General features: G+C 52.1%; 1 long non-coding RNA gene across 1 annotated transcript; it reads right to left on the reverse strand.

Moving 5' to 3' along the window:
* Positions 1–10,372: 10,372 nt before the first annotated feature.
* LOC140639570 (uncharacterized) lies at positions 10,373–12,718 on the reverse strand. The gene is made up of 3 exons (XR_012036230.1): positions 12,611–12,718; positions 10,956–11,020; positions 10,373–10,593 (listed from the first exon to the last, which is right to left on the reverse strand). It is a non-coding gene; the product is annotated as an uncharacterized lncRNA (long non-coding RNA).
* Between the last annotated feature and the right edge of the window lie 647 nt (positions 12,719–13,365).

The raw sequence follows: 13,365 nt of genomic DNA on the forward strand, positions 1-13,365 counted from the left end.
ACCAAGACCAGTCACTTCCTTTTATAGATGGGAGCCCTGAAGCCTAGATGTGCCCAAGTTCACCAGGAAGTTGATGGCAGAGCAAGGAAGAAAGCCAGGTCCATGCCTCCCAGGGAGCTCAGGAGGCCACAGAAGTCCCAGGTGTGCCTTCTCTTCTCATGGGAGGCACAGGCGGCCCCTTCAGCTTCTCCTGGGCACACGGAGATCTCCAGGTATGTCTCAAGGGAGGCCAGGTGGCCACTTGCAGAACAAGGTCTTCCTCGCCAGGCTCTGCCCAACTGCAGGACACTCCCAGGAGAGGTTTCCTTGGTTCCCATGACTCAGGTGGCTCTCCCAGGACAGCTCCATTCTTCACACCGTGCTGATGTTGCAATGCCCAGCCAGATGAGGCAAGCGAGACCTTTCTGAGGTCTGCTCAACATTTCCTGAGAGCCCGGGGGAAATTGCCAACAGCCAGAATTCCTAGTGGCTGACTCCCAGCTCCCCCAGGTCCCTGCCCTGACTTTCTCCAACATTGAAACCCCATTTCGTGGTCTTTTAATTTAACAACCTCTACAGATGAATAAGAATAAAAATAACATCTGTGCTGGCCAAGTTTGGGGAGGAGCCCCATTTACATATAAGGAAACCAAGGATGGGAGACCTTAAGGGATTTCCCAAGGTCACCCAAGAAGTGAGGGCAGCTTGGGATCTGGACCCAAAGGATGCCCTAATAATAACAGTAATACTACCACCGACCAACTATAAGCACGTACTTGTGCTGGTACCGTGCTCAGCCCCTATGGGAATAATTCATCCAATCCTCCCAGTCCACACAGAGAGGGGAGCAGTGCTCAAACTTGGGCTCTGACATATAGGGACGCCTCACTGCTGGGCAGCAGCTCCACCACATCCAGTCCCAAGCTAGGACCGTAGGGCTATATGCTGGGCAGATCACTTCTCCTCTGGGAGCTTCACATTTCCACCCATGAAATGGGACCAGGACTCCTCCCTCTGGCTACAGGAGCTGAGAGCACACTGTGGCCATTCTGAAGTTCTCTTTCTGTCTCTACCTCCAAACCCATGGCTTGCTAGTCACACACGTTCCCAAAGCCTGGATTGGTACATCAGTCTCACAGATGCAATGAAGAGTAGCTCTTCTGTGAAAGCAAACACCATGCTGTGAGTCTGAAGGCAGATGAGTAAGCAGGGCAAACCCCTTATCTGCACTGAGCCCATGGCTCTATCCTCTGATTGAGAACCCTGGGTAAGAGTGATCCCTTCCACTTTTACACATTATGCTTCTAAAATTCAAAAGTTGTTTTTAAGTTACTTATTTCCTGATTTAATAGCCCAGAGACATACGTGTATTCACTTCCTCCTCTCAAAAAAAGATAGCAGGAGATCTTTTATGAGCACCGATGATATGCCTGAAAAATATTCAGTATGTCTTCGGTAAATCCACTCAATCACTTCTCTAATTTGTGCATGTCCTCATAAGTAAGTGAATCTACGGGTGGATGGGTGGATGGATGGATAGATGGATGGACGGACAGATGGATGGATGGACAGATGGATGGACGGATAGAAAGGAAGATGGAAGAACGGATGGATGAACGGATGTATGGATGGATGGATGGATGGATGGATGGATGGATGGATGGATGGACAGCTGTATATCCTATGCCCAAAGCACGGTGCTCTGATGGATGTGTACCCTGCATCAAGCACACAGATCCCCATGTGGCACTCTCACAACCACAGGACACCACCTCTGGCTCTCAACCTTGAGCAAGTCTATGAAGGTCTCTGAATCTTCATTTCCTTCTTTATAAAATGGAGACCCTGATGCCTGTATGAACCAGGTAGTTGTGCAGATTCAAAAGGCATGCCTGGCCACTAAATACACAGAAACTACTACCATTATTGTTTTATCATAAATAGTTATAATTCACAGCCAAGGATGAGCACGTGGCAGAGAAGTGTAGACAAAGCATGGTGGCGATCAGAGGAAATGACCTCCACTCCTTCTTTTTTGGGGGGTGGATAGCATTTGAGCACAGTTTGCTTCAGGTGGGACTTGTAGGTATAGCTGTAAGAGTAGGGGTCTTCCAGAATGAGGGGCAGCAGAAAGGACAAACAGAGGGAAGTTATTTGGGGTCAGGACATGAGAGGCTGTGTCCACTATTCTCTCCACCAAGGGGAACATGAATGGCTGAGGCCACTGTGTGCTTGCCCTCAAGGTCAAGGAGCGCAGCTAATGTGGGAGATAGTTACCCTTCGATAGGAAGTGGACAGCCCAATCATGCAAAGATGTGAATCCCAAGGTAAAAAGCTGGCATCACACTGTTAGCCAAGGGAGCCATGAAGATTTTGACCAAGAAAGTGTACTAATGAAAATGGGCTTTACAAAGATACAGTTCAGGGGTGGTGGAAGGGGAGGAGGGCGGGGGGTGGGGGTGACTGGGTGGCGGGCACTGAGGGGGGCACTTGACGGGATGAGCACTGGGTGTTATTCTGTATGTTGGCAAATTGAACACCAATAAAAAATAAATTTATTTAAAAAAAAAACAAAAAACAAAAAAAACAAAGATACAGTTCACAGTGGTGTGAGCAAAAGATTTGATTCAGGAGGGACATGTTGAGAGGATCAGGAGGGTGCAGGATTCCAGGTAAGAGAAGAAAGGAGCACAGACGCCATGGTTGTAGAAGGAATGCACAGATGTAAAAGTGGTCGTGGGCATGAACCAAGAGGCCAGCTCGGGGGCGGAGGGCAGGAGACCGTCGAGCACTGACCGAGGCCAGGTTTCACACCTGCAATGGAGAAGCTGGGTGGGGAGGCAGATGCTGAGCACAGGGTAGGCACACAGTTTGAGCTGCAGGTGGACACCCAGGTGTCCCATTGTCACCAACAGGTTGAAGGTTGACCTTTAACCTCTAAAATAGCAATCTTTATTTTACAGTAAAAATGGTATGGGCAGCCCAGGTGGCTCAGAGGTTTAGCACCGCCTTCAGCCCAGGGCGTGGTCCTGGAGACTGGGGATCGAGTCCCACGTCAGGCTCCCTGCATGGAGCCTGCATCTCCCTCTGCCTGTGTCTCTGCCTCTCTCTCTCTCTCTGTGTGTGTGTCTCTCATGAATAAATAATTTAAAAAAAAAATGGTGTGTGTGTTTGTGTGTTATGTGCTACTTTTGAGACCCTCTGGAGACCTCATAGTCTGGTTGCAAAAAAAAAAAAAAAAAAAAAAAAAAGACATCTCTGGTTTCCTATGTATCAGGGCTTTTCGGCCTCCACAATGCTGCTGATTTGAACCAGATAATCCTTTGTGGCGGGGTGGGGCGTCTTTTGCGCTGCAGGGCATTCAGCACCCTCCCCACCTCTCTACCAGACTCCAGAAACCGCCCCTTCCCCTAGTGTGAGAAACCAAAAAAGGCTCCGGACACTGCCAAAGTTTCCCAAGAAGGGACATAATCACCTCCAGTTGAAAACCACTCTCCTATAGTAAGAGACACTTTCAAATTCAGGCCCACAAGCTTCCAGTCTAACACGCATGAGATTTTTAAGGATTAAAAATAAACAGGGGCACCTCGGTGGTACAGACAGTTAAGCAACAACTCTTGGTTTCAGCTCAGGTCATGATCTCAGGGTCATGAGATCCAGGCCCACATCCCAGTCCGCACTCAGCGCAGAATCTGCTTGGGACTCTCTCTGCCCCTGCCCCCCATCCCCAATACGTGCATTCTCTCTCTCTCTCTCTCTCTCTCTCTCTCTCTCTCAAAAATAAATAAATCTTTAAAAAAAAATATGGGTGCCTGGGTGGCTCAGTCGGCTGACCGTCTGCCTTCAGCTCAGGTCACAATCCCAGGATCCTAGGATTGAGTCCCACATCGTGCTCCCTGCTCCACAGAGAGGCTGCTTCTCTTTGTCCCTCTCCCTCTGCCTGCTGTTCCCCCTCGCTTGTGCTCTCTTTCCATCAAATAAATAAATAAAATATTTTAAAATAAAATTTAAAAAAGAAAGAATAGCAGTAATCACAGTGAGGGTTTTGCAGTCAGACCCCCAGGACAGAGCCACCCCGTGCTCCCTTTCCCCAGCCTCGGGGTGTTCATCTGTAGAATGGGAAGGAGGAGAACACAATGTCCCAGGGATGGGACTCCCATTCACACAGCAGGTCAGAAAGACACAGGCCTTCCCCAGAAGGGTCTGGGCCGTGGAGCTGCTACCGTTTTCTGGCTGCAGCGCCTGCTGACTCAGCTGGCAGGGATGCTCCAGCTTACAAAAGCGGGTGGATCTGAGTGAAGCAAGAGCTGAAACCTGAATGAAACTCAGAGACGTGATCTGAGCCCTTGACTGATAGAAGAGCCTCCACTTTCTAGAAATCTCTATTCCCCAGAACAGGTGCATCACGTGTGTGCTGAGGGCTCAGGGGCTTCAGTATTCCCGGCTTTCGCTCGTCTGGATACCGCCGGCAGGGAGGGACACAGGGCTAGCGAGCTTCCAGGCTATTCCGTGGAGCTGGGCCAGGCCCTGCGAGGCCTCAGGCGGGCGGCGATCCCAGGCCGTCACAGCCCTTCTTGGGAAATTGCTTGGCCAAGTGCACGTTGTCCAAGCAGGTATTTTCAGGCGGATGGGAGTGGGTGTTGGCGGGAAGCAGCTGGCCGGCAGGAGAGTCAGAGGATTGCAAAATGAAGAGGTGCCTGAGCAACCGTCCACTTTGCTAATGGCCAAACTGTGGCCCCGGAGACGGCTCCAAATCCTGGCGACACGTGGAGAGCTCGTGTCATGCCCATTTCTCCTGCGAAGAAACAGAGACCAGAGAGGCAGAGTCACTCTCCTGAGGGCTCAGCCAGGAAGGGATGTGCTTGATATTTGCACCCAGGTCTTCTTGACTTTCTGAGCCGGTACCGGTTCCCTGGCACCTCTTCCCACCTGGCTTTACGGAGGGATTTGGCTGGAGCCACCCCCTGAGCTCACACGGAGTCCTGGGTTAAAGATTCCTTTGACTAAAAGCCCAATCATGTAATCCCAGCTGGCATCTGACCACCTTCCACCGGGCGATGCACAAGGGAAAGAGGCGCTTGGTAGCATGGCCAGTGGGTCCGGTCGAGACACAAGGCACTTTAGAGTCATTAAAAATCATTAGGATGGTTGGGCTCTGAGGTCAGAAAAGCAGGATAAACACACTCCGGAGGAACAAGTTCTGCCCTTCCCTGCAGCTGCTCCCACTCATCCCAGCCCGGCACCCAGACAGCCAGGCTCCCGAGAACCTGCCCCTGGGCTCCGGGGCAGCTCTGCTGCCTCTCCAGGCAACATCTTCAAAAGCATGTTGGCGATCTGCTTCGTTTTCGGCAGTCTTTTACAAATGGACCACCCAAAGGGCCATCCAAAGACGCGTCTTTGGGTCAACCTCCTCCTCCGAGGAGCCCCCGCACCCACTTTCCAACTGTTGTGCCCAGACACACAAGGAAAGATGCACTTTCCCTGTGGCATGTATCTGCTGTCACAAGACACCATCAGTCACTAAAGGGCAGCCACCATGTCTCAGTAACAGTGGCTTCCCCCATTCGCACCAGGCTCTTCATATGCAGGATTTCTAATCCCCACCAAGGATCCTGCAAGGGAAATATTATCCTGATTATGCAAATAGCACACCTGAGGGCTGCAAAGCGGTAAGGACTTGCCCAAGGTCACTGTTAGTAAATTGCTCCTGAGTCTGCCTCTCTCACAGCCCTGAGCCCCGAGCCCCCTCTCTGCACCAGCCCTCACACAGAGTAGGTGTTTGCTTGGTTGCAGAATAAGTGAAGGAGTGAGTAAATGAATCAAACAAATCTGAAAACTGAAATTGCTTTATTTGCATTTTCAAAAAGAAGTACATCAGTGCGGCTCTGAGGCAGAAAACAGACTGTTGATTAAATAGTCTTCTGGATTTTTTGAACTCAGTGAAAACAATCTCGAAATAATTTTGTGACTTTTGGCCCATTCTTAACACAACAAAAACATTTTAATTAAAGTGGATTCCTAAGCCAATTCTTCTTTCTAAGAGATGAGGAAGTAATGTTCACTGAGCATCTACTATGGGTACACACAACACTCAGTACATCGGGGCGCTGGATCTTCACAGCCGCCCGGCAAAATGGGCACGGTTACCAATTTCCAGAGGAGGAGACCGAGGATCAGAGTGGTTATGTGACTCGCCTGAGGGCACACAGTGAGGTGAAGCCAAGACGATGAGTCCACACCTGGCCCTCAACCCACTAATACCCTGTAGTTCCAACCGAGCTCTGCCTCCTAACTTGGCAATTTGCAAGCGGGACATTTCTAGCATCACCCCTCAGCCAATTGGCCTCCTACGTGTGCGCTTAGGACACCAGAGAAGCAAAGATACCTGAAATAAATAGAAAGAACTCAAAAGTCTAGAAAGAAGCTTTCTTCAGTTCAGTTTTCAGCCTTCAGGAACGTTTAGTGTCATGAGAAAAAAAAAAGTTCTCTTGTGGTTTTAGAATCAACTACTGAATGGCAGGTGGAGGGTGGGGAGGAGATCTAAAACTTTGTGGTATTTAGGGCCGCTACAGCCAGCCTTGCCTCTCCCAACAAAGGGGCCTTCCCCCGCAGAGAAGTTTCCAGTGGAGGAAGGGAGCCCCCCTCACTCAGTTCTTGCAGAAGGGTCTGTGTGTCTGTCTGTCTTGGGTCTGTGCACCCAAGCACAACCGCCCCCGTGCACCCCATCCAGGCGATCCCGACACTGAGCCACCCCCATTCCAGCCCCAGGACCTGCAAAGGCAGGCGGAGGAGCCCAGAGGCCAGCCCCGCGGCCGGTCAGGGGAGTCCTCGGCAAGAAGCCATCAGCGGCTGCCAGGACCTGGCTACTCCCTCCCCCCGTGCAGTTGGAGTCGCTGAGCGAGTTCCCGGCCCTGGAAGCAGCGGGCAGACAATCCCGTGTCTTGCCACCTTCCTACCCCGGCTGCCAGGGGCGGCCCAGGCTCCGAGATGCTGAATAGGCCATTTGTTGGGAGATCAAAGGGCCACCTGCGGGAAGCGCCCCCTGCCTGGAGCAGGCCCAGGCCACATCCTGCCAGACCCCAGGCTCGCCCACCTCAGCCAGCCAGGGCATCTCTCCGCCCCACCGCCTACTCACATTTCCCTTTCTAACAAGGCCTAACCACCTTCCTCACATGCCATGTTCTCACAGGTCTCCGTGCTTCCCTGTCTGCTGTTCCCATCTGGCACGCCCTTCCTTGTCCTCTGTGCCCAGAGAAGGCTTAGGCACCATCTCTCCCGCAGAGCCCCTACCCCTGCCTCTCAGGCTGGCTCAGGGCTCCGAGAGTGCAGCCCCCCTCCCTGGCCTCGCCGGGCAGGGCAGTCCCTGAGGGCCCCCCGCTCTGTGCATGGCCCCGGAGTCCTGGGTACAGCCCTCGTGTGGTTGGCACCTAATGCCAGTGACTGAGGCAGGAGGCTGAGGACACCGCCAGCACATTCTCCTCTAAAGAGAGTGGGTAAAGAACGAGCCAATGGCACTGCTTGCAAACAGATCTGGAAACGAATTTAGATAGAACATGGGTTGCCTGGGTGGCTCAGTCGGTTGAGCACCTGACCCTTGATTTCAGGCGGGGTCATGATCTCGGGGTCGGGGGATCAAGCCCCTCATCTGGCTCCACGCCCAGTGGGGCGTCTGCTTGTCCCTCTCCCTCTGCTCCTCTCTTAGCTCCTGCTCGCTCTCTCTTGCTCTCTTTCTCAAATAATAAAATACTTTCTTTAATTTAGTTACAACAGTTAAAATGTAACCCCCACCTTGACCTGGCCCTGCCCCCGCCTGGTCCAGCCTCAGTCTCCCTGGCAAGGACCACTGGCCCTGGGCTGCTAGTACCTGTGCCCCTCCAGCCCACGCAGAAAGCACATCACCTTGCAGAACACCAATCTGGCCACGTCGCACACCCGCAGTGGCAACGTGCCGTAGTCCCTCCCCAGCGCTTTTGAGGAACACACAGAATCTCAACCTTCGCCCAAAAACCTGAAATCTAGCAATCCTGATTCTCATCTTCTTGGCATTGAGGCATATGGCTTTTCCTACTTTTCTGTCTGCTTTCTCGCTTTCTCTCCTGAGTCATTGATGCCTTCCCATGATATCACAGAGCCCCTGGCAGTCACAAGCCTGGCCTCACCTTCTCATAAGTGCCAAATGAGGAGAGTGTAGACAGGCGGTGAGTGAGCCTTTGGCCTGGGATGACTGGCGTGCTGGATCTTTCCTTCAGCCCACCTCACACCATTCTGGCCCCCATGCTCTCCACACCAGCCATGAAGCCCTCCTTCAGTCCCTCCCACCACAGGCCCTTTGCACATGCCGTTCTCGCCTCTTAGGATGCTCCCACTCAATCTTGTCTTCTTACCTTCAAAACTTTGCATGTGGCTTTCCCTAGCAGGAAAGACCAGTGCTCTTAGGTGCTGTGATAAATGGCTGGTTCCCTCACTGCAATGAAAACCCTGTGGGGACAGCACTTTAATTGTGTATCTACAACGTTAGGCACATAGAGCTGTTTAATGTCCACAAGTGCATGAACTGCCGCTCCACCTAGCAGACCATCTCTGTGGAGTCAACTCTCAGAGATCCTAGAAGGCGTTAATGTTCTGACCATCCCCATCCCTGTCTGCCTCTTTCACCTGTGATCTCCCGGCGGCAGGGAGCAGAGCTGTCCACCTGCTTCCCCGCAGCCCAGAGCACGAAGCTTCCCCCACTGGAGATGCTCCCTGAGCTTGTTCTTGAACAACTGGAAAAGCAGGAGCTGCTGTGACAGGCGAGTCCAGGCCATGCTACCCTGACACCCCATCCTTGTGCATCGCCCAGAATCCCCCCTCCCAGCAGACCTGGTCCTTTCTGCCTCCTTTCATTTCCCTTCGGCCCTGCTCTGGCTTTCCCACCCCAGCTCCCCCGGCCCCAGCTTTCCTGAAAGTGAAAAATCTCAACTGAGTCAGAACTGAATCGTGGCTAGTCAGGCCCCCCAGAGGGATGGAGATCCACTCTCCTACTTGGACAATATTTTTGCCTCTTGGCAGAGAGGCAACGCTCCTCAGATTAGTCATCTCCCTTCACCCCACCTCCCGCTGGCCCCCTGGCCCCAGCCCGCACCCTGGAAGATGGGTAACATGGTTTTAAGAATGAGACATCAAATCCCATGTCAAAGGCCACCTGCTCCTGGAAGTGTTTTGGGATCCCTGGGGGAAAGAGCAGACTGCTCAGGGCAGGAGTGGGGCGGAGGCAAGGGGCAGCATGTCACCACTCACTCCTGCCACACGTGTTGGACACTGTGCTCTGTCATAGGCCAACGGCCCTGCGCCCGTCCTCGCCCCTTCATGCCCAGGGGAGTGTGATCTCTTTATGTCCATCTCTGCATGCATTTAACAAACCTGGCCTTTATTCTGTGCCATGTTCTGAGCTGGAACTGCAGACACAGAGGTGAATAAGAACGGTGTCCTCCAGTAGCTGATGATGAATGAGAAGGCAGGCAACCACCCCTTCCCACTCAGCGTGATTGGGGCTCTAATGGGGCTGGCACTGGGCCGTGAAAGTAGAGAGGCTTCTGAGACAGCCAGGAAGGGACACACAGGTTGGGAAACAATTCTTAGGGGAAGTAACATCTGAGTGGGGTTTTGAAGGATGTGTAGGAGTCTGTGGAGCCATTAAGAAGGGGAAGTCCAGACGACCTAGATTAGGAAAAGATGCCAAGTAGTTCAGTCTTCAGTCTAGCTGACTATACACAGCCTGGGGCAGCCCCATCACATGAGCAGTCCCATAAAGCATGTTAGAAAATTGTTTTTGTTTCTTGTTTACACTTCCAAGGCTCTAAAGTAGGTCCAGGCCAATGCCCAAGACACAGAGAGTGTTGAGAAAGAAGATATGTGCTGTCCGCTTCAGTCGGCTCTTCTCTCTGCACTCCCTATCCCCTCCTGGAGTATAAACTTCTGCTTCCCAAGGTCCATATACGTGTGTATAATTTTGCATTTCCCTACAGCAATTCACAGTGTGTGACACTTAAGAGATGCTCACTTGAGGGACGCCTGGATGGCTCAGTGGTTGAGCATCTGCCTTTGGCTCAGGGTGTGATCCCAGAGTCCCGGGATCGAGTCCCACGTTGGGCTCCCCACATGGAGCCTGCTTCTCCCTCTGCCTGTGTCTCTGCTTCTCTCTGTGTGTCTCTCATGAATAAATAAATAAAATCTTTAAAAAAGAGAGAGGGAGAGAGATGCTCACTTGATATTTACCTTAACCAATAATTGCATGACACACCGGGTTTGGCCAAGTACTTGTGATAATAGTGGCCTTGGGTAGCTTTTTCCTGCCCCGAGCCTAGTAACCTAGTCACACGCTGAGTATACTGTAGGTGCTCCTCACCTGACACCATCTGATGTAACAACAAGGGGCATGGGCAGTGCCATCTTTATTTTGCAGGTGAAGAAACCAGGGGTCAGGACAACTTGCAGGTCTGTCTGATGTGTGACGCCACACTTCTACACCGCTTCCCATATCATGGTTTGGGTCACGTGCCATGCCTCAGTAGAGAATAGTTAATTCAGGAAAATCCCCAAGACCTGAAGACTTGGTTTACTTGGCAATGTTTCCAGCTGAAGAGGGAAGGATGTGCACTCATTTCACTCCTCATGACCCTGTGTATGGCTCGTCCTCCAGGACCCAAGTGGCCAACCTGCTCCTCCATCCCCTTCTGCCTCAGCTCCCTCCTCCTCAGGCTGCTAAGGCTGAGCAGGGCTCCCTCTGCCACGGTCCCAACCACCAGGAAGGGCCTGGCACCCACCCGCTCACTCTCGCTGCTGCCCTGTCCTGGGGACACCACCTGCCAGCAGCTGCCAGGAGCCCTTGAGATGAGAATAAAGGAATCAAAGCCGGCTCCCACCCCACCCTCAATCCCCACCAGACCTCAGCTCCTTTGGGCCTGGGCTCAAACTATGAGGCTGAGTACGCCACTCACCCTCCCATGCCTCAGTTCCCACACCAGTGAAGGGGGCGAAAACCCTCAGGGACCTTCTCTGGAGGCTGGAAAGATGAAGGGAAGAAAGAGCTGAATCAGCCCAGCACCTGCATCAGAGGTTCCAGGGGGCATCTTAATAGGGCCGATTTCTGAGCCAGTCTGGCTCCTCGGAGCAGGGCTAGGGGCTCTCCAGGTGATTCTGCTGGGAACCAGGTGGGGATGCACTGAGAACACAGGCACCAAAGACCCCCAGCAGCAACCTGGAGAACTCCGAGTGTGAGTCCTCAGGCCCAGGCTGGCCTGATGCCTTGCTGCGATGGGGTCACCACATGTCACCCCTACTCCCCCTCCCCCACACCCCATCGGTAATGAGTTCTGGCCAGAACCTTGGACTGTCTCCCTCCATTCTCTTCTCCTCCATCCCTGCAGTGGCCACTGGCACCCTGACCCTCATTAAGTCCTCACCCAGGCCAGCACAGTAAACCCTAATGGCTCCCAACCACTCCCTAGTGCTTCCATCCTGCCATATTCCCCTGCCCAAACCAAGGCCCTGCTCCCTTCACTCACATCAGGGGACGCTCAGGCCTATGGCATCAGACTCTTTCCCCAGCAAGGAATTGAACCAGACCTTCTCAAGTCAACTGCCGTATCTGAGGGGCCACTGCCCAGGGCGCCCACCTGCTGCAGAGGCTGGCTGTCCTCCCTTCACTTGTGCTGGCCATCTGCATGCCCCCACCACTCTAGCTCCACCAATCTGCACCTGCCCACCTCAAAGGCCACCTCAAAGGCCATGCCCTCCAGGAACCGCCCCTTGGTCACTTAGGAGCACCTGATGCAAGTTCGAGCTAGCTCCATCATCTATCTCAAAGAGCCACACTCTGTCCCTGTGCTCATCTTCCATTTGACCCTCCTAGTCCACCTGCCAGTCTCGTCCTGTGCATGCAGGAGGCTTATCTCAGTGACTGACAGGCCCTCTGGCCCCCCAGATCTCTCCCTGGAATTCACCGGAGGCCACTACACCCCTACCCCAGCCCTACGCCCAGGTCTCCTTCCTCCTCCCCACCCCCAGCTGCCGTGCTATACCTTAGGCTTTCCCTCTTCCCCATTCACCCTTTTGCAAGCTGCTACATCTGTTAAAGTCCCCTCAAATGACCCAGTTTGAGGGTGCCCCGTTTCCTTCCAGGGCCTAGCCCATATACATCCTGTATCAAAACAGCCTTATTAAAATGGTCTTGCCAAATGGGCCATCTAAAGTGTCCTGCCTCTCTCAGATACATAGTGCCATCTTTCCATCTAACCCAGGGCACCACCTCTCTAGAGAAATCATCTCTTAGGCACCCCCAAGAAATTCAAGTGTGACCTCAGCTTCTGGGGAAGCCAGAAACCCCCATTGTCTGGAAGCAGGAAAGTAAAGTTGGTCCAGTGTGACTGGAGACATTGGAGCCAGTATCCTAGCAAGGACAGGGACGTGTGAGGGTCCCCAATACAATGCTAACCACTAGAGGACACTTCTGCAGACCCCTTGAATGGTGGAAGGGAGCCTTCAGGGGAGGTAGAAGAGTAAGGGGGTGGAGGCAAGAATGTCCCTGATGCATCCCCAGGCCCTTGTGGGCAGACAGACATCTGGGGGGCTGGCCCGGACCCTCCCCACCTACCCACTCAGCTCTCCAAGGGAGCCACGGGAAATGTGAATGTTTCCAAAGTTCCCCAGGTGATTCTGATAAGCAGCCAGCCTGGGTGAATAGATGACTTGAAATTCCAACCAACTCAGAGTATACAGTTCTATGATCTAAGAATAATCAGATTCAAAGAGGACTCCAAGTTCTGATTCCACTCTGGTCCTTAAAACAGCCCAGAGGAATTTGACAGCAGCATGTCATAACCACCTGAAACCTTCTCCTTGGTTTTCCCAGCCACTCTGCACTCAGAAGATGCTTGCCCCAAACTCAGACTTCATAAAGATCAAAAGATCCCTACATTCAGATTCCAAAGAGGCACAGACCTAATTGCGACACCCAACTCGTCTTGGGCATAAATTTCACTTAGGTTCTGTGAAACAATAAATACATGTTTGAATTAATACCAATATTTATTGGGGTTTAGCAAGAATCCACACTGGTGTATATCTCTGAGTTTTATCTACATGTCCCTTATAGAGTTATTAAAACACCAAAATATAATTTTAATAATCAGTGGGATTTTAATTAACGCACAATAATGATTCCCATTCAATTGGACTCCTTACATTCAGAAAGTAATTACTCATTCACGACACTTAATTTGAAGTGTTACCACAGATTTGTATCTCCTGAAGCCACAAGAAGTTAGATCATAATATTTCTTGTTAGAACTTATAAAGCAAGTTCACTTCAGAGAGAGAATGAAGACCAGGTTCCAAGGGAGGAGGGAA

This window comes from Canis lupus, chromosome 9 (assembly GCF_048164855.1).
Source record: "Canis lupus baileyi chromosome 9, mCanLup2.hap1, whole genome shotgun sequence".
Classification (NCBI taxonomy): Eukaryota; Metazoa; Chordata; class Mammalia; order Carnivora; family Canidae; genus Canis; species Canis lupus.